Here is a 21,671-nt window from a genome sequence, read left to right as displayed (position 1 = left end):
ATGTGATTGTATGCCATTATCTCTCTTATTTTTTCTCAGCTAAATCAAACAAGAGTGTAAGTAGAATCCATTGGAATTGCAGTGCTCTACTTGAGATTTGCTTTAGTTTCTTGATGTTTTCAGCTGTTTGGAGATGATCCATGATTTCTCTTGCCCTCTTCAACTCCTCACCTATCTAATCCCTCCATCTCATTTGATTTGAAGTGCCAAAAACATTTTCCTACCTTGCCCCATTGAGATCTCTGCAAGACTGAGCCTCAATCCCCGCACCCAAAATCTACCTTTCCATCTGAGCCAACAAAAACATCTTATTCAATCAAACTTTTTCACACATATACCTAGCCTAAGATCAGTATTCCTATCAGTTATCTCAAGCCCTCATCGATTATAATTTGCTAAGATTGACCCGGAGAGAGCCCTCTCTCGACCTGGTAGGGCTAGCTACCAGGTTAAGCGTGGTTTGATGTTGGCCCTAGATCCTACCTTCCTCAGCCTAAGGTAAATCTAGGCACTAACATTCACCACGCAGGGCGATAGCATGCGAGATTATGAAATAGTATGCCATAACTGAGATATTTACAATATAGATTCACCATGCAGGGCGATAGCATAATATATAGTTTGAATATAAACACATACTATGATATATACAGTGAAAATAAAATTATGACTGAGCATGTCCCAAAAAATATTTAGGGCCCATCTGCCCTATGATATGCCTGATCAATATACGGCCTGTGGTAGTATTGGTACTGGGCAGTACCCCTCTGCTCCTGAATCATCCACTGGCCTCTGGGTAGTAGCGTGGCCTCCTTGGAAAGCCTATCAGCACTGTTGTTATGTTCCCTGTAAATATGATGACATGAGATGGAGTTAAACTGAGATTTGAATATGTTCACTTCATCCAAAATATTTCTAAGAGTGTGTGCATGGCAGGAAGTGATGTTATTGAACCAATTTATAGTGATTTTTGAGTCTCCATAAATCTGTAGATTGATGCAGTCATGGCCTAGAGAAAAATGCATTAAATGACGGAGGGTGATTAATTCAGCATAATTGTTTGTCCCTTCTCCAAGTCCCATCTTGACCTTGAAGTGATGATGTTCAGATAGATACAATAGGAAACCTCCCCCACACCCATGTTCCTGTGCAACACTGTCAAAGTATGCCCAGGGGATAGATTTGTCAATGGGATCAGGTGCAAGTGATCTTCGAGGGTGAGGCACAGTGAAATCAGGCAGTTCATGGTAAGATGATCTTAGCAATAATAATCTGCCATCTAGCAACACCATCCTCAAAAATAATTCTGTTCTGGGTCAGCCAGATAGACCAACATATAAGCATAGGGAGACAAATCAGATTAGATCCGTGATGCGCATTGTACCAGTTTCTCCAGGCTTGGTTTATGTTTTCCCCATCCCATTTGCCAGCAAATTGGATCGATGTAGAGATGGACTGCCAAAGGTTAACTGTAGAGCCACATTTTAGAAATAGATGATTAGTCGTTTCAGATGCCTGCTTACATAGGACACACCAGTGTGGTCCATATATGGCATGATGGGATAAAGATTCCCTAGTGGGAACTTTTTTACTAAGCACACACTAGAAAAAGAGCCTGGTTTGTGGTGGGGTTTTTAACTTCCAGATAGTTTGCCACCAATCATGAGTAACCTCCGGCTGTCTATTATTAATCAGTCCAAGGTAACCAACTTTTGGAGTGTATATTCCATTATCAGCAAGGCACCACATAAGTTCGTCAGGTCCCTCCTTAATTCTAATGTGCGATTTAGCCAGTGCAACAAAGTAATTCTGCCACAATTGGTGCCATTGGGGTGGGATATTAAGCAATTGAGCAGATTTCCAGCCCTGTGCAAAGATGGTGGTATTATCTTGATCAGCAATGTGAGCGATAACTCTGATATCTCGCTGATTTAGATGATGGATTAGCTCTCTCGGAAGATGGTGACGGTCACCCCCCCAAGTCCAGGGATCCAGGCCTATGCAAGCTTTTGAGCCATCATTTATCCTCCAGGCCAAATTATTGCAAATGATAGGTAAGGAGTGAAGCAGAGCTTTCCAAACAGAAGATATGCCGGTTCTAGGCCACCGTGGCAGACGCACCCAATCCATGAGCTGTAGAGGCCAAATGTATTTGTGATAAGTAACAGAGGTCCAGAGGTTCTGTCCAGTAAGAAGTGTCCATCCCATTTTAGCAGCTAGTGCTTGAGCAAATAGATTTAAATCTTTTAATCCCCAACCTCCCCATTTTTTGGGCAAAGCAATCTTATTCCAACTAACCCAAGCAAATATCTTCTTATCTTGATGACCATTCCAAAGATATCTGTTGCATATCTGTTGAAGGCGGGCAAGGATGCTTCTGGGTATCCATGCCAAAGCCATCCAGAAAATAGGTGTAGCCTCCAGTACTGATTTGATGAGCACTAGTCTTCCTGCTCTGGATAAGAATCAATGACACCAATTTGATAGCCTTTTCTCTAGCTTAATGACCAACCATATCCAGTCAACAATTTTTTGGCTTAGGGGTTTGATCCAGAACCCCAGGTATTTGAAACCCTGATCAAGTGGGAGGATGCAGTAAGGGAAATGTTGATGAGCATATCAAGACTCATGGATAGATGTGTGGGCTAAAGTAATAGTGGATTTCCCATGGTTAGCCATCATGCCCGTCGCCTGGGAGGAAAGGGAAAGTTTATTAGCAAAAGAGGCAGAGTCTCGGATGCTACCATTTATAAAAATTAGGACGTTATCGACAAATAGAAGGTGAGTGAGGTAACATAGGTCATTTATTTTTAGTCCAAACAGTCAACCATTTCTCTTTGCCTGTGCAAGGAGCCGACTGAGTCCTTCCATGACAATAAGGAAAAGAAGGGGAGATAGGGGAAAACCCTGTCTGAGTCCCCTCTCGGCATGAAAGAAATGTGAAGTAGATCCATTGATGAGTACACTGAAGGAGGCAGTGGTGATGCAAGACATGATCCAGGTGATGAAATCATGAGGGAAGCCCAGATGAATGAGAAGCATTTTGATGTAAAGCCAGCTAACACAGTCGAAGGCTTTTGCCAGGTCAATCTTTAATATGATGCCCTTTAGCTTTTTGGTCATGATCGAGTGTATGGCCTCTTGGGTAGTGCCAATGGCTTCGTGAATCTGTCGATTCTCAAGAAAAGAAAATTTCTCGGATGATATATGATGAGAGAGGATGGGTCTGATCCTATTGGCAATGATCTTTGCAATGATTTTGTAGAGACAATTGCAGAGAGAGATGGGGCGAAAGTCGTTGAAAGATGATGGAGAATCAGACTTGGGGATAAGGGCAATGAAGGTGGAGTTTATGGCATCATATAATTTACCAGTGGTCCTGCATTCCTCCACTACATTGAGCAGGTCTTGTCCCAAGAGTTCATAAAAGGCCAGATAAAATTCAATAGTCCATCCATCCGGCCCTGGACTTTTATCTTTTTTAAACCATTTTAGGGTCCCCTCAAGTTCAGCAGTTGTCACTGGTGAGTTGAGCTCATCTGCCATATCTTCATCCACAAACTGAGGAAAATGGCCAGCTACTTGAATAATATCCGCTAGATTGGACCCTTGAGGGGTTTTGTAGAGATTCTGAAAATGAGAGGTGCCCAGAAGAGATAGCTTATTGAAAGTGTCTGCCACACCTCCATCAGGTAAGGGCATATTCCAAATAGTGTTAGACACCTTTCTTCCCTTGGCATAGTTCTGAAAGAATTTTGTGTTATCATCTCCAGCTTGAAGCCAGATGGCCCTGCTCTTTAGTCTCCAGGTTTCCTCTCTCTCCTTCAATATCTTATCCTTCTGTTTCTCAAGCTCAATAAGATGGGATTTATCATTTGCAGTTGTAAACCCCTTGTTACGATCATCCATTAGCTCACTCAGTTCTGATTCAATCTGAGATAGGGTATGATCATCCCTCTGATCTTTCTCTTTGGCCCAGGTGATAGATAGATGCTTGAGATGAGATAGATTGTGACAGAAACCCTCAGCTAGAGATCTATGTCTCGAAATGGGATTTGCCTTCTAGTAGTCAGTGACCAACTTGATGTATCCTGGATCTTGTAGCCACACGTGATTGAATTTAAAGGGGGATTTAGGCTTTGAATGGGGACCAAGGATCTCCAAATATATGGGTGAGTGATCAGATATGCCCCTAGAACCCACCCATTGTCTATATCTATTCAGATGATGTAATAGGGGCACCTTAATCAGGAATCGATCAAGCCTTCTAGCTAGAGCTGCATCCCCAACCCTTCTGTTCCTCCAAGTAGGAAGGGGCTTATTCATGGGGACATCAGTAAGGTTATGCTGCTCCAATAAATTCATCATATACCCTGATAGAGGATCCACTTGGGCTTGGGAACCCCATGATTCCCCAAATCCCAGGGAGAAGTTGAGATCACCCCCAAGGACTAGGTGATCAGATGAGGTTATCGATAGATTGAGGAAATGTTGCTAGAAATCCTCTCGCCGATGACAGGGTCCATATATGTTAATGACCCGAAGATCCATACCAAGTTCGGCCGAGAAAATATCCATACCAATAAACCCTAATCCACCCCACGATGATATGACCTTAATGGTGCGAGGATTGTAACCAATGGCTAATCCCCCAGAATGCCCCATAGCATCAAGAGAATAAAAGTGCCAACCAGGTTTTAAGGGTGCCAAGGTTCTGGTGATGAGATCAACATCACCAAGGGTTTCTTGCAACATAATGATATCCACAGACTCAGCTTCAAATAATCTGCACAGGGCTAGTTTTTTGGAGGCACTAGCCATACCTCTGCAGTTGAAGGAGAGCCACTTCATGGGGGAAACCTCCCCGGGGTATTCAATGCTCTAAGAACCCTTTCCAAGGTGGATTGTTTGCCCGTAACGACTTCTGCCCCAGCCTTTTGAATGGCTTTAGAGAGATAGGATTTTCGGCCACGAGATGATTTGGCGAAAGATCTAGGGAGGGTGAGTCCCAACCCTGAATAGGAGGGAGTATGACCATCAGGATGTGAGCGAGAGCACAAATTGTATGAGTGAGGCGGTTCAGTCCAGTTCGATGAGGATGGGGGAGGAATGGAGGGTGATGGAGGGAATGATGGAGCGGTGGTAGAAATGATGGGAGGGGGCATGGTGAGAGTGCAGGGTATGGAGGGAGTAATGTTCATAGGAGATGTAGTATCTTGAAATGCAATGCAAGAATGAGATACAAAGGAGATAGGGTGAGAGGAAAGAGGAGTACCCACTTTTCTCGCAGCCTCAACAGTAGCTCGGGAGTGCGTCATAGGAGGAGATGGTGTCCTGTGCGCACATTCTGCAGCCGTGGGAGAAGCGTCCCAAACAGAGGCCCGGGGGGTCGAAACAGGAGTACGATCCAGGAGGGAGACTACTTGACCCTTTGAGGTTACTGGAGCGCTTGGAGGATCAGGAGATTTTTTGACCAGAGGGCATTCCTTGAAAATATGCCCCACCTTGTGACATCTTCTGCAGCGAAACGAGACTCCTTCATAGTCCAGAATCTGAACCCGAGTGAAATGCCTCCATTGTAATGTGATTTTTTCCTCCAAACCCTCGCGTGTATCCAAATGAACCAGAATGCGAGCTAGGGTTCGATTCTTGGTTTGGACATATGATTTATCATAGTCAAGGTAGGTGCTAAGCGTATTCCTAATCCTGATGAAAACATCCTCTGACAAATACTGAAGAGGGAGTCCAGGTAAACAAACCCAGAGTGGTCCAGCCCCAATCTGTTCCCTTTCTGGATCAAACAGAGGACTCCATCGCTTAAGGAGGACTGGAGCCATCTCTATATGCCAGTACCAAGCAAGAACCAGATCTGTATATTCCTCCTTTGTAAAATGCAGAGCAAACCACCCGCGAGGGAGGATCTGGACCTCCGGCAGTTCTTTGAGGGTATTTCCCCAAATTTCATGTACCTAGAGGGTCAATCTCTCTGCCGAATAAGCCCTACCACGGACATGCCCAACCAGAATAGAACTTGCCTTATTCGCGACTTCACCCATTGATATACCCTCACCGAAACAAATGGTGAAATCCTTTGATGATGCCTTCACGCACTTAACTTTCCTCTTTCCAGTCCGGGGCGCAGATGGATGATCCTGAAGCGGGTCAGAAGAGGTGTGTCCATCTTGTTGAAGTTGAGCCACCGATTTGACCCTAATCACAGGAGTTTCAAAGCAACCTGATGGGGAATTTTCAGTAGTTGACGGATTGGTGCCAGGATTTGAAGGGCCCCCAGCTGACTGTTATGCAGCTTCCATCCTCACCTAGTCCGGAGGTAGTGGAGAGCTAAATAGGTGTAGATGGTTGTCCGGAGGATTTGGCTCGAACAAGGGCGAGGGTAGTGAGACCGTGGCGAGCAGGTGTAGCATACCAGGGGAGAGCGACAAACAATCCAATGCAGGTGAGTCAATAGAGAGGGAGCTAAAATGAAGAGAGGATTCAGTGAGGCTAGGGAGGGTGACCACTGGAGTGGAGCAGGATGGGGAAGATGCGGAAAGCAGAGGAAAACTAGAAACCGACGGGTTAGGGTTAGGGCTACAAAAAATAGGCTGATCGGGAAATGGGTCTGGTGAGTAGTCCACCTCCTTGTAGTCCATGACTTCCATTTTCGAATAGGGAAACGACACCGTGACTACCAGTGACAGAAGGCAGCAGTGAAGGGAACAGATGCAGTCGGTCAGCTGGAGGTTTGCATGGTAATCAGCGGGTCTACAGTAAAAACCTAAAGAGAATTACCCTAAGCCCTTGCTAGGCAGGATAATCGGGCGCTCCTCCATCTTTTCCTTTCACTAGAAAGTTAGTATTGTTAACATAGAAACTATTAATCATTAATAAAGTTCAATTTCATAAAACTTACTTCCATTCAATCAATACGATGGATCATTGATCAAATTATTTATTTTGTCGATTATATGTTATGTGTTGAGAATATGGGCATATGGTATCACCATTAATAATAACAAGTCGATCAAAGTATTCATTTTATCATCCAACAAGATTTCCGGTGCGTTCACAATGCATCATTCGCCCATATTGTCAGCATAGAACATTATTATCAAATAGGGCCTCCAGGTAATTGTAGGGCTTCTTTTCAGAGCCTCCTAGTGTAATTGGATAATAGCACATCGAAAAATAATAGTATTTTCTTCTTTGTAGCCATACCTTTAACTTTTCTCTGAATTAATAACGTGACTTTATCTATTCCTGGTGCGATTTTTGCGCCACTTTCCTTGTTGCAATTGCGAAATGTTCTATTATGCTAATCTATTGGTGCTTTTGTTGGATTTATTCCGTTGCCTGATGTTTTATATCTCTCGCAGATTCAAAAGATTTTCCATTTTCGATAAACAATAATTACATTGGATTTATCATTAGTGTTTGCAGATCTAGATCGATAAACTTATATGTGCAAAGTGCGTGAAATATTTTTTAATTTAGTTCGAAAAAGGATAACATACACGTGCTAGATCTAAAATTGATACCAATTCGTGCCAACACAACATTTTTTGGTCATATCATTGAGATAAACGGATAAACAAATAAGCAAAAAAGATAAACAAAGCTGATACGTTAGCAGGGAAGGCAACACAATAACAAATTTATGACACATCCCTAAAAGATCATTATCTAAATAGATTGTTATCTAGAATTTTTATTTGTCTTGATCGTTATCTAGATTTTTAATCATCCCAATGCCTTTGATACAATATTGACAATGTACAACTAGAGGGAGTGACAATAAGCAATCTGACGCAACCCATATCCAAATACAAAAGAATTACGATAATTGCTATAGTGATGACAATTGAATTGAAAGAAAGCAACCGACGTTATTCTCGAATCACATGACGAAAGGCAAAAAAAAAAACATGCGAACAACCATTTCGACTTATTGGGTATCAAAATGATATGCCTGAAAAGTGTTGTGCTGGCAGGAATTGGTGTCAATTTCAGAGGTGGCACATGTATGCTATCCTTTTGGAACTGAATTAAAAAAAATTTCACATACTTTCCACACATAAGTGTTGGACATTGGATAAAGCAGCGCTCCCTGTGTGTTTCATGACTTGTGCTTAACTGCCTCTCATGGATCCATTAACTCTAGCGATGTGTCTGTTTACTAACACTTGCGGGTTTTGGTGTAACGACAATCGTGACTCCAACAAGTGGTATAAGAGCCAAAGGTCTTGAGTTCGAGTTACACCCAGCTCGCGCTAGGGGGGAAATTGTTGGACATTGGGTAAACCAACGCTCCCCGTGTGTTTCACGACATGTGCTTAACCACCTCTCGTGGACCCATTAACTCTGGTGATGCATCTGTTTACTAACACGTTGCGGGTTTTGGTGTAACAACAATTGTGACTCGAAAAATAAGTGTATCGATCTAGATCTGTAAAGACTAATGATAAAACCAATGTAATGATCGTCTATTGAAAATGGAAAATCATGTGAATCTGCCAGAGCTATAAAACATTAGCCAACGAAACAAACCCAACAAAAGAACCGATAGATCAATAGAATAGAACAATCCACAGTTGCAACAAGGAAAGTAGCGCAACAATCACACTAGGAATAAATAAAGCCATTCTATTAATTCATTTTTTTTTAAAGGAATGGCAACAACGAAGAAAAACCTATATTTTTTACTGATGTGCTATGATCCAGTTGCACCAAAAGGCTCCGAAGAGAAGCCCTACAATTACCAGGAGGCCCTATTGGATCATAATGTTCTGCAATATGGGCAAATGATGCACCATGAATGCACCATAATTCTTGTTGGACGAAAAAATGAACACTTTGATCAACTTGTTATTATTAATGGTGATACCATATAGCCATATTCTCAACACATAACATTATAGTCGACAAAATGAACAATTTGGTCAACGATCCATTGTATTAATTGAATGGAAGTAAGTTTTTCGAAATTGAACATTATTAATGATTAAATTTAAAACAAAATAATGAGTTTTCTTGTTTAATGTTTATTAAAGTCCTTATTGAAAAAAAGTAATATTTCTTATTTAAAATAAAATAATAATGTTTCCTATTTATTGTTTATTAAACTTTCTATATTCCCCCTAAAACCCATCCACACACTGAAATCTATCCATGGGAAACTTTACCTCTTGTAAATCGAATGCAGTTTCCGCACTCCAACAAAATCAACTTCTTTTGCACTGAAGGCTTTGCTAATCAATTGATTAAAGGTTGTGCTCTTATTTATGGTTATATTTGTGTAAATAGGCATATATGCATTTTTTGAGGAAGATTTCAAGATTTTATGATGCAGACATCCACACTCCACACAATCACAAACCTTCCGCACAATTCATGCACACTTGTACTCATAAACAAGTTTTTAATCACAAAATTTACAAAAAATACTTTTGTTCATGTTGACACCTATAAACAACATTGCTCCATACTACTATGTTATTATCTAACTTTAGGAGGTACTGCGGAAATCCAGACAATAGCGATTTTCCGCACCCCCCAAAAAATCAACTTCTTTTGTGCTAAATACTTTGCTAATTAACTTATTAAAGGTTGTGTTATCATAATGAAAGCTCTCCATTTTCGTATGCTTGTTATTTCTACACAGTCCTTTGACATTATTATGATTATTATTATTATTATATATTATTGGTAATATTTTAATTCTAAATATTGCTAAATAATTTACTAAACGTTGTACTGAGTGCGGAGAAAACTCTGTAGAATGAAATCTCTAAAGCACGAAAACCGAATTGAAACTTTTATTGTAGAAAACGCAAACTGGAAAAGTCTTACCTTAATCAATCTGTATATTAAGAAAATTTGTATATATGTAATAAGAAAATGTGAAATATCATTACATTACGAATTAAAGTTATAAATTTCCCTTTGCACCTTCATTCTCTTGCACATATCTCGTTCTGTGCACATCCTTCATTCCGCATAGCTAAATTTGTAAAAGTTTTAAATGAAAAATAGTTTAAAATTATTTTTTCTTCTACGCCCCCGTTCTTGCACACATTACCCATTCTTCGCATGGTAAAAGATTCGCATAAGGAAAGCTTTGCAAAAGGAAACATAATAATACTAATTAAATTTTTTTTCATAGTTAAATTAATTACGTGTCGACGATATATATTTCCTTCTGCACCCCCGTTTTCTTGCACATACACCATCCTCCACATGTCCTTCAGACAATGAACGTTTAGGTTGTGCGGAGTCAAAGCCAACATTAACGAGAAAGATAAAGGCTTAAAATCAAGGAAATTTACATCGATATTTACATTGTTGGAGTGATTCTGCAAACATAGAGTTAGGGATTAGAACTGTAGTTCGCCAAGTTTATTAGCAAGTGTGACAAAGGTTGAGGTTTATGGAGCGCGATTATGGAATTGTAGAGCAAGAGCTCAATACTTCTTTAGTTAAAATGGCCGGTGCTCTGGAATTTCTTGTCAATTTGGTCTCAAAGCATGCTGAGATGATTTTATCTAAAGCATGAGTCCATTTCAACCTCTTAAATCAGAAAATGGAAATACTGGAATTGAAGTTGGAGCGGATGTATTTGGTAAAAGAAATATTGAGTTTTCGTGTGGATAATTTGGCTCATACAAAGGACGTCAATGTTGAGGAGGATGCTAATGAAACAAATAATGATATCATGACCATTGACCAAGATTGCCCCCCTTCTTAGCCTGAGCTAAAATTTAATGAAGGCCACGTCAATTCTGTTATCGAGAATATGTAGTAATTTAAATAACTATTAGTTTTTTTTTGTTGATAAAGAAAATCAGTTTAGAATAAATTCTATAGCCCAATTGTGAACTGTGTCAATCCTTCTTCGAGTTTTTGGACATTAGAATAATGAATTTTGGCTGAATTCAAAAATTAAAAAATTACTTCCCATGCATGACATTTATTTGTATTGCTCTATTTAATTCGTTGCCTATACCCTATGTCAAAGTAAATCGTTGCTGATTTAGTTGTTGTTTTTCTCTTAGTAACTTAATTTCAAAATATTTTTGCAACTTAATTTGCAGAGTTGTCTATTTTCCTTTCCAACTAATGTAAGCATTTATTCAGGAAATCAACATACATACCCCATATTCTGCACAGTCAAAGCTCCACACAATGAAACATAATAATATTCATTCGCACATCCTTCAGTCCGCAAAGATTCATAGCTCTATAAAATCACAACTCTACACAATTGCTCTTGTTAGCGGTACAAGTAACAACTATATTGTTAATGCACAATACAGTTCCCTCTTTGCATAATGAAACATAATAATAATAACATATTAATATTAATAGTTTAACATTAATTTCCCTATGCATCCCCTGTTCTCTCAAAAATACCCTGTCCTAATTTCGTCCCTACTGAATAAAGTTCCCAATATAAAAGCTCAACACAGTAAAAGCTCTGCACAATGAAACATAGTAATATTAATTATTATGTTCTCTCGCACATACCCCATTCTCCCACACATGCCCCGTTTTCTAGATTTTTTATCATATCGATGTATCCTCTAATAAATAGAAAACTCGTATACTTTCAATATAAAACAAGTGCACAACGAAATTATTTTTGAATTTATGGAAAATAGAAATTTTCATCATTTTCCGGAAACTTTGGTTAAAATTGCAAAGAAAAAACAAAATAATGCATGAGCAATGCACTTTGACTGCAAGGCAAATGCTATAGCCCCTGCCTTAATTTCAAAATATTTCTGAAACTTAATTTGCAGAGCTGTCTATTTTCCTTTCCAGTTAATGTAAGCATTTATTTGTAAAATTGACATACATAGCCTCTCTACCTCATAGTCAAAGCTCCACACAATGAAACATAATAATATTCATCTGCACATCCTTTAGTCCACAATGATTCGTAGCTCTATAGAATCACAACTCTACGCAACTACTCTCCTTAGTGGTACAAACAACGACTATAACGTTAAGGCACAATATAGTTTCCTCTCCGCACAATGAAACATAATAATAATAACATATTAACATTAATAGTTTAACATTAATTTCCCTATGCATCACTCGTTCTCTCGAAAATACCCATCCTAATTTCGTCCTTGCCAAATAAAGTTCCCAATATAAAAGCTTAACACAGTAAAATCTCCGCACAATGAAACATAGTAATATTAATCATTATTTTCTCTTGCACATACCCCATTTCCAAGATTTTTTATTGTCTTGATTTCTGTCCTCTAATAAATAGAAAACTCATATACTTTCATTATAACACAAATGCATATGCGTGGAACTATAGAGAAAACCCACTGTGCACAAAAATATCATAGATTAACATTAATATTTTAAAATTAATTTACTTATGCACCACCTGTTCTCCCGCACACACCCCGTCCTCTGCATAACAAAATCTTCACACAATGAAACAAAACAATATTAATTATTATGTTCTCATGCACATACCCTGTCATTCGCAAAGATTCATAGCTCTAAAATCAGAGCTCTATGCAACTTCTCTCTCGCACATACTTTTTCCTCCACACAATAAAAGCTCTGCACAAGGAAATATTTTAACATTAATTTTTTCCTTGCCGAATAAAGTTCCCTATGCACCTTCGTTCTCCCACACATACCCCATCCCGTGCATAGTAACAGCTTCGCACAATGAAACATAATAATATTAATTCAAAATTTGTTCATAGTTAAACTAATTAAATTTTCCTCTACATCCCATCTCTAAAGTTTCTAACACCATTGGACAAAGCAATAACACATAGTCTCAACACTCACAAAAATCACAACCCGTTTTATATGTTGCTAGATTTGCCTCCGCAAATATTCATAGCTCTATAAAATCAGAGCTCCCCATCCTTGCACATTGGAAATATGTTTAAAGCACAATATACAATTTATGATGTGGAAATTTGTAAAAGTAAAATTCATCTCCCCATAGTGAAAAAAATAAGTAGAGATTTGTTTACACCCCCTGACCTATGCAAAGGACTTGCAATTGCGTCAGTTTTATCATCATTGAGAAGAGAAGTAGCATAACAGTGTGAGTGTCAAAGCACTCACCGATGGAGCGACTACTCAAAAAATTAGTTTTAGTTTTGTTTTTTAAATCAATTGTTAGGCATGACAAATTACCAAAAATAAAACTCTCTCCACCAAGGAATTTTTTGTCCCATCGAAAGTTGTTAGGCTAATCAAAAATTAAAAATAAGATTTCCAGAAAACTAGAAAATTATTTTTGAATTTATGGAAAATAAAGATATTCAACATTTTCCAGAAACTTTGGTTAAAATTGCAAAAAAACAACAAAATAATGCATGATCAATGCACTTTGACCGTGAAGCAAATGCTATAGTCCCTGACGAAGAAGGGACTAATAACAACATATATGAGAGAACTGTATTGCTCTACAACCTCAGAAATGGCCAAGAACAAATGGCCAGAACATGATTGTTAGTAGCAGGTTCAACAAAATAGACGAGACCAAAAAAATATCCTTCAATTTGGATTTTAATCAATGAATTGCTTTTGTTGGTGGCCCATCTTGATGATTTCTATCCCACGAATGATCACTGAAAGAAATCCTCTATCGAGTTGAAATGAACCTTATGAGAATTGAATAGCCATATGAAACCATTAGAGAATTGAATGGACAAATGAAACCTTGGATAATTCAATGGGAAAGCACTAAACACATAGATAGATGAATTGAAACACACATATATAGGCATAATTCCTAATTGACAATCAAAGAATAGATAAATACATTCTATAGGAAGGAGAAGGATGGGAGAGAATGGAGAGGGTTTCTGAAGGTGTCTTTCACGCAAATACCCAACCTAGCAACCTAGGAATCAATGGAGAATACCAATCGGGAGTTTGTTGCCCCCATAGCAGACCCGCAGACACTATTGTGGACTATGGCATACAGTTTCCCGTTCAAATTCGCCATGAACTAGTGCACGAGCTCCCAACGGTTGAATGGTCTTTCCTTGGGTCTAGGATGATCACTCCCTCTTCGAATTGAAGTATTCTCCATAGATCCAACCACCCCGAAGGTAGATCGGCCCACACACTAGCGAGATCTAGAAGCCTGTTCACGATCTGGTTTTTCCCTCTTTTGAAGCAAAATATCTAAGGTAAATTGAAAAGGAGTGTCCGCTTGGAAGGTATGGGTAACGCTACCTGGTGCTTGGAAAACCCGCATTCATATGCCCTCCACACCATATGAAATACCGATGACCTTGCTGCAATTGATTTGAGGGCTTGAGAAGATTGGTTTACTCTGGAAAAATCACATTTTATGCTTTTCGAGGACTTTCGAACCCAATCCACCTCTTCCTATCAAATATCTCAGCTCCACAGTGGTAGATTGACACCCGCACTAGACAGATTTGGATTTTTACCCAGGGATAAGTGACCACTGCCCAGATTTGGTGCTCCAAGTAATAGATCAAGCTCCATTTCAGCCAGATCTCTCATATCTAGAGTTTTACGCAGTAGATTGATCCATGTTATGGATAGATCTGTACTGCTCTATCCGGTTTCAAGAGGCTCCACAGAGTGCTGGCGGGGAGGAAATGGCAGAGGACTGTGAAAATAAGGGGTCCTAGGTGCTCATGATCTATGGCAATGGAAAAGCGAAGTCGAAGAAGATGGTCAACGGCCATACTATGCAGATCGATACAAAACAAAACATTGTCCGGTTACAAGGTTTGGAGATAAATCCAGTCCCGTTGACTGCTGCATATAAGGGGATTGAAGAACACAATTTCTTCCAAATTTTCTTAAAAACCCTGGCAGGTAAATATATAGTAGTTTGGATACAGGGATCTGACAGGGTAATACATCTAAAGAAGAATATCATGAATAAGATGGGATATCCATACTAGATACAAAACCTGATCTATGGTGGTAGATCTTTACAGGATGAGCAAAGTATACATGAATACAATATACTACCTGCTACCACCATCATACTCAATCTGAGACTACAAGGAGGAGAAGAGGGATCAAGTAAATCCAAAGGAACAGGAGGGGTTGCTGGATCAAAATTACCCAAAGGTACAAAACCAAATCAAGAACATAATAATGATGGTCTCTCCTACAAAAACATCTTCCAAGGGAAATCAATAACTAAAACAAGAAAAAGTCAGACACATAATAATCCCAATACGTACATTGTGGAGTAGGTAAATTATCTCCCGGAACTGAACACAGACATTCCAGAAACAAACAATTTTTGCACAACTTATGAGGCACAATCCCTCATATGCATATTTAACAATTTTTCGCCAAAACCAATGGATCTTCACAAATTGGACAACGAATTGTGAGATACAGCTCTGCAACAACGAACTGTGAGATACAGTTCGTAAAATTTGCATAATTGGAAGAGAGAAATTATCCTACAAGAAGGCCCATGGTTTTGGGGATCAAAGGGGCTTTTCATCACTCCATGGTTTCCATATTTTGATGTTAACACCATGACTATATCAAGGATGCTGGTTTGGGTTAGGCTACATAACCTTCCCCTACACTTCTGGCATAATCAAGTATTAGAAGCCATTGGAAATATCTTAGGACGATACATAAAGACTGACGAACAAAGGTTGGAAGAAAGAATATATACTTTCGCACGCATATGTGTGGAGGTGGACCTCAGTAAAGGCCTTCCAGACTGCATTCAACTGATACACAACAAGCAGAGCTGGACTCAAATTCTGGATTTCGAGAACACAACCTTCAGATGCTGAATATGTCGCCAAACAGGACACTTACAAAATACTTGCCCTACAGCCACGAAAGAGCAGCGAAGGAAGAAGAAACTAGGGAAGCAACCAAAAGGATGGAAATCCCCCCAAATGAATCAGATGAGGAAGAGGAAGAAGCAGAAAAGGATCCCATCCCAAACTAGGAAGATCAACACATACAAGAAAACAAAGAAAAAGTCGAAAAGACACACATACCAACAGAATTAAAAGGCCCTACAAATAAGCTAATAAGGATACCTGAAGAAAAGGACAATGGAGGAATAAAATGACACCATACCCCCAATAATTTAGATTCATACAAGGAAACCTCACAAATGGAAGAAAATCAGCTAGCTATCGTCTCATCCACGCCATCTCAAGGAGAATGGCGGAAGGTTGAAAAGAAGAAATGGAGAAAAGTCTAACTTTTCTCCTCACTTTTTAGTTGATTGTTTTTGTGAACTTATGATCATCAATATTTGACTAGATGATGGACATCTTGTAAGCAACTACAACATGTAATTTTGTTTTTATTAATAAAATTACGATTATTTCTTGGGAAAAAAAAGGCATAATTCCTAATTGATATTAAATAAGTGAATGGATTGGAACAGACGAACTAGTAAATACATGGACAAATGAGTAAATGCATAGCCAACCACGTGGAGGGGAATGCGAATGGAAGGAGTATGGAGGACATTTCAAGGCAACACAAATAGAACACATTATTAAATAAATAATAAATATTTAATAAAATTGTAATGCACAACATGTCTATGGGCGTCAAATATCAACCCTCCATATTGATATCAGAAGAATATTCAGTCAACATGAAATCTAACCCATCCTTTAATAAAAAGAATAAATTTATCAACCCCAATTCCAATATAGACCACACTTATCTCGATAATTATAAACACAATTTCATGTTAATAATTTTATATATATGAAAAATTAGACAAATTGTTCACCTCTTAAATTGGTTGGAGGCTGTAACATTTATTATTTCTTCGAGTAAATTTTATTTTATTTTATTTTAAATGAAACATGTAGTTTTTTTCTATTAATTCAATCTGGTTTGAAGGCCACAATCTTTTACATTTTCTACAAGATTTTCATACATTGAGTTCAAGAGTGTCCAGAAAAGGTTTGAGATTCTAATTCTCTGACTACATACTACTGCTCTAATATGAAATTTCTTATATATTCTAAAAAAAAATAAATCCTAAAACAACTACATACTTGCATAACATGTATTAAAGCTAAAAAAAGTAACCAACCTTCATTATTCGACCCAGGGACATGATTGAATTCAAGTCCATTGTTTTCGTGCCTTCGCTGTAAAGGAGCATAAGCCAATTCCACATTCACCTCCTTAGTTGTCGTTGCATGCTGTTATGGAGTTGCGCTCTGTTGCACCTCAATCTCCACAACCACTTGCTTATTCACACCCGTTACTGCTGCATCATATGAAGGTGCCATTCTATCAAGCTTGAGGTTTAGAAGGCCGTATGCCACTGCATTATGTTCATCTTAGTTTGCAATAGACCATTTTTCTAATTTAAGAGGGCGAATTGAGCTTGAACTTTCACCTTCTGCATTCCCCCTTACCTGGTTAACATGGTCATGATGTATTCCCTAGTTGTCGTCAAGTAATCCAACTAACTACTGAATTCATCTTTCTCTGCATTGGATGATCACTCCATTTGAATACTAACACAACAAACCTCCCTCCATTCATGAATTTTAAATAACCAAACTCAAATTCCTGGAGAAAAAATGATGCGTGAGCTCTACTTATAGCCATACATGCCTGCGCCCACCAGGCCATCGCTTCTCCCACCATCTTCAATAAAAAAATCAACCCCGTACATTCTTTGAACCAAGCATTCAATTACTGAATTAATGTTTCTGCAACTTACATCCCATTCCATTAAAGCTAGATACCACGAGCATGTTTGTTGCTTCTTGTATATGTAAATATCAACTCTCCACATCCATCCAAATTTATTAAGGGTATGAACCAACTTCCACTTGTCCCTTATCATGATTATGATCATGTGGTCTATCAAGGTGTACCCAAAGACCCAACACTCAGTAGAGGAGAGGAGATGCCGAAAAATTAGAGAGAGAGAGATTGCAAGATCGACAAACCAAGTTGGAGTATGACATTTGGCCTTTGGACCACCATCTATTTCCTTCTTTTTTTAATGCTATTTAGTACTTCTAATACCCTTGAAATCTGTTTTGTATTTGGGGTTTTCATGGTAAGGATTTAATGCAATAATTCTTTCATCCCAAGCCATCATTCCTTGTCTAGGGAGACACCTCTATTTGTTAATGAATCCACCTTTGAGTTGAGATGTTTCTTGACGTGATAGAAATCAATAACCTCAAACTTTGCTATTTGCAAACTTATTCTATGTAGAATTGAGGATTGAATCGACATAGGATTGTCTTTAATCTTACACACCAATTGGATTACTATCATCAAGTTTCCAAACACCATTAATTGCCAAAATTTTCTTGATATTGCCAATTCTAATCCCTGCCACAAGGCTAAAAATTCGGCATGGTTATTAGTTGAACTCCCCAAAGCCCATCCATATTGAATCTCTATTTATTCATCGGGGTGAAAAATAACCCCTCTTGCTTCTGCCTCCCCAAAGTAATTTTATTTTTTCAAAATGCTAAATTATATTAATTGTTTAAAGAACGAAGGAAAAATCTAATTTGGTATTTTGAAAAGATAAAGGACCTTTTTTTTAAGAATAACTTTAGTTTGAAAAGATAATCATATTTACATCGGTCAAAGTGTTTATGTCAAAATAAGATTTTAAGAATTTAAATTTGATTATTAATAATTATTACGAAATATTTGTAATAATAGTTAAGATAAAAGGTTAAGTTTAACTTAAAAGTAGCTATATTTTTTTTGCTTGTTAATTTGATTAAAAAATTGTCATGTGCACAAGTGTCAAATTCTGTTTTCATTAAGTTTTTATTTATGACATTAAACTTTAATTTCTTATTTTTTGTTTTACTATGTTTTTCTTGTTACATGTTTATGTTTTTGTAAATGTGTATATGTTTAAGTCATATATTAAATTTAATAATAATAATAATTTAAAAAAAAGTTATTCATAGTGTTTTTTGGATTAATCACATCATTAATTTTAGGTCAAAAAAATATAGCAGAGCTATCATTAGGTATAAATAATAGAGATGCATCAAGTCCCAAACATAAACATTGGAAAATAAGATTGATAAAATATATATTTTAAGTTTTAAAATGAATGTTAGGATAGATTCTAGTCAAAATACTATCAAGTAATAATATAAAAACAATTAGTTAGTTATGGAAAGAAAAGACCAAATATAAATAAACAAATAAAAGAAAAATAATTAAAATAAATAAATAAAAAAAATAAAAAAAAATAAAAAATTTAAAATAAAAAAATAAAAAAAAATAAAAAAAGAAAGATGATGAATATTGGGATCTAAAATTCCAATTATAATAAATAATATTATAAAAGGTTAATATTTTAATTTGTAAGCTTGGCAACACTACATATTCATCATATCCAATAAATCACCCCAATTGGGGCAGGGAATTGAACCAATGACTTCACATCAAAGAGTGCCTTAATAAAGCACTTGATCACAGTAAAGAAAAAGACCTTGAGACATTAAAAAGGTCAATATTAGAAATAAAAGAAAAGAGAAAAAAATGTATAATCCTTATGAAAAATACCTAGAATTATTAAAAATATAAAAGACTAAAAGTTTGCCCACTATGTAATAAATAAATAATAAAAGGGAGTCAATAATTTTCATACTCTTATTATACATATCTTAATATCTTAAACATATAGTCAAAAATCATTTTTTTTTATTAGAATAAAACACTATAAAGATAAGTTAAGATACATAATATCCACAACAATTAAAGAAAGAACAAAGAATACATATACATATAAAGTCAAATAGATAAAAAAGAATATAAAAAAATGACGAAAAATAAAATAAGAATAAAAATTAAATAATAAAAAAATTAAAAAAATGAGACATCATGAAGATAGGGCAGGAATCCAACTCTTACTTAATTTCCAACCATCATCCCTGTTGATATTCTTCGCATGATTTTCAATTTCAATGGCCTCCGCAACTTCCTATGATGAAAGTGATCAATCTTAGAGACTACCCAATAATCCTCAATGCAGACATGGTGCTTAGTTTTCTCCGCTTGCTCAACTATAATTGAGGAGCAAGAACATCTGTGTTTAATGTCTGCTGCATGTTCTTGAATCCTCTGATTAATGGAGCGACTAATTTCCCCAATGTAGGGAATCCCACAAGAGCAAGGGATTGAATAAACCCCTTTCATGTATTTAGGGTTAACTAGGTCCTTAATAGATCTAAGGGAGGTTCTAATGGTATTAAGGGGGTTGAAGGTAGCTAAGACCTTATGCTACCCAAATTTCAACACCACCGTCTTAATTGATCTAGCCCCATGCCATAAAAATTTGATGGATTAAGATTGGATTGACAAAGTTCTAACATGATCAAACTCCTCTTCTTCGATCCCACCTGATCCATTCACAACTGCACTAACTTCCCATGATATTCCCATTTGTGAAGAGCCCGTTCGACCATCCAATAATGATTCCATTTCTTTGACGAGTGTACTTCCTTCCAATAATAATGATTTGGCAATAACCGATGACTATGTCTCTACAAGTTATAACGAATCTCATAAGCTCATTGTTAACCTTTCTAGCTTTCACATTGATGGCTACACTTAAAGTCTTTTAGAAAAAATATTGAATTTAGACATGATTACTCCATCATTCTCATTCGTTAAACAAAAAAGCTTTTGAATCCAATGCTAGTAAAGAAGAGTACCTAGCTTTGAAAACAATTAACAATCATAACCTGATCATGCTAAAAGAGTACAAAGGTGGTACTATGGTCCTCATGAATAAGAATGATTATGTCAATAAGATGTTGGATCACTTTAATAATAGGAGCTACGAGAAATTGAACATGAATACATTCAGAGAAAATTCTAAGGAATTTAACTCCATCAAGTAAAATATGAATGTGACAACATGAAATTATTTAAAATTCATTCTTCCACCTAAAGGATCTATGGTATATCAAAGATTCATAAAGATGGGGTTTGTCTCAAGTTCATTGCTAATACTATTGGTGTGCGCACTTACTGGGTTTCTCTCAAGTTCATTGTTAATACTATTGATACTCCCACTTACTAGCTAGTAAAGCACTTAGCTCGTAAACTAAATCCCCTAGTTGGAAAACCTATTCCTTTTTTAAAGACTCCACTTTTTTCATCAACAAAATTAAGGATTTTGGATTGGATCAAAATGATATGTTGGTTATCTTTGATGTGGTTTCTTTCTTTACCAAAATTCCCATTGATGAAGCCATGAGTGTTATTAACATAATCGTTGACCTAACACTGGTAAGTTCACTAAAATTTGTTTGAAATCCCCATTTTTTAGTTTCCAAGGAGAAATTTATGAGCAAACAAGTGTTGTAACTATGAGATCTCCACTCCCTCCCATTGTAATGAGTTTATTCATGGAATATTTCAAAAAAAAAGCCTTTAATTTTTTTCCTTTCTAGCCTAAGATTTGAATGAGATTTGTTGATGTTACCTTTATCATTTGATCCCATGGCTCTGAGATGTTTCTTTCTTTCAAGAAATGCTTGAATAAATAACCCGAATTCATCAAATTCATAATGGAAGTCGAGGTTGATGGTATCTTCTCCTTTGTCAATGTCCTTGTTACAAGAAAACATTATGATTCCATTTCCCACCAGGTATACAAAAAAAATACCCACATAGAA

The sequence above is a fragment of the Pinus tabuliformis genome, chromosome 9 (assembly GCF_031772625.1).
Source record: "Pinus tabuliformis cultivar Carrire ecotype Pingquan chromosome 9, CPIR1, whole genome shotgun sequence".
NCBI lineage: Eukaryota > Viridiplantae > Streptophyta > Pinopsida > Pinales > Pinaceae > Pinus > Pinus tabuliformis.
The sequence above is the reverse complement of the archived record's forward strand: the minus strand, read 5'-3'. Positions refer to the sequence as shown.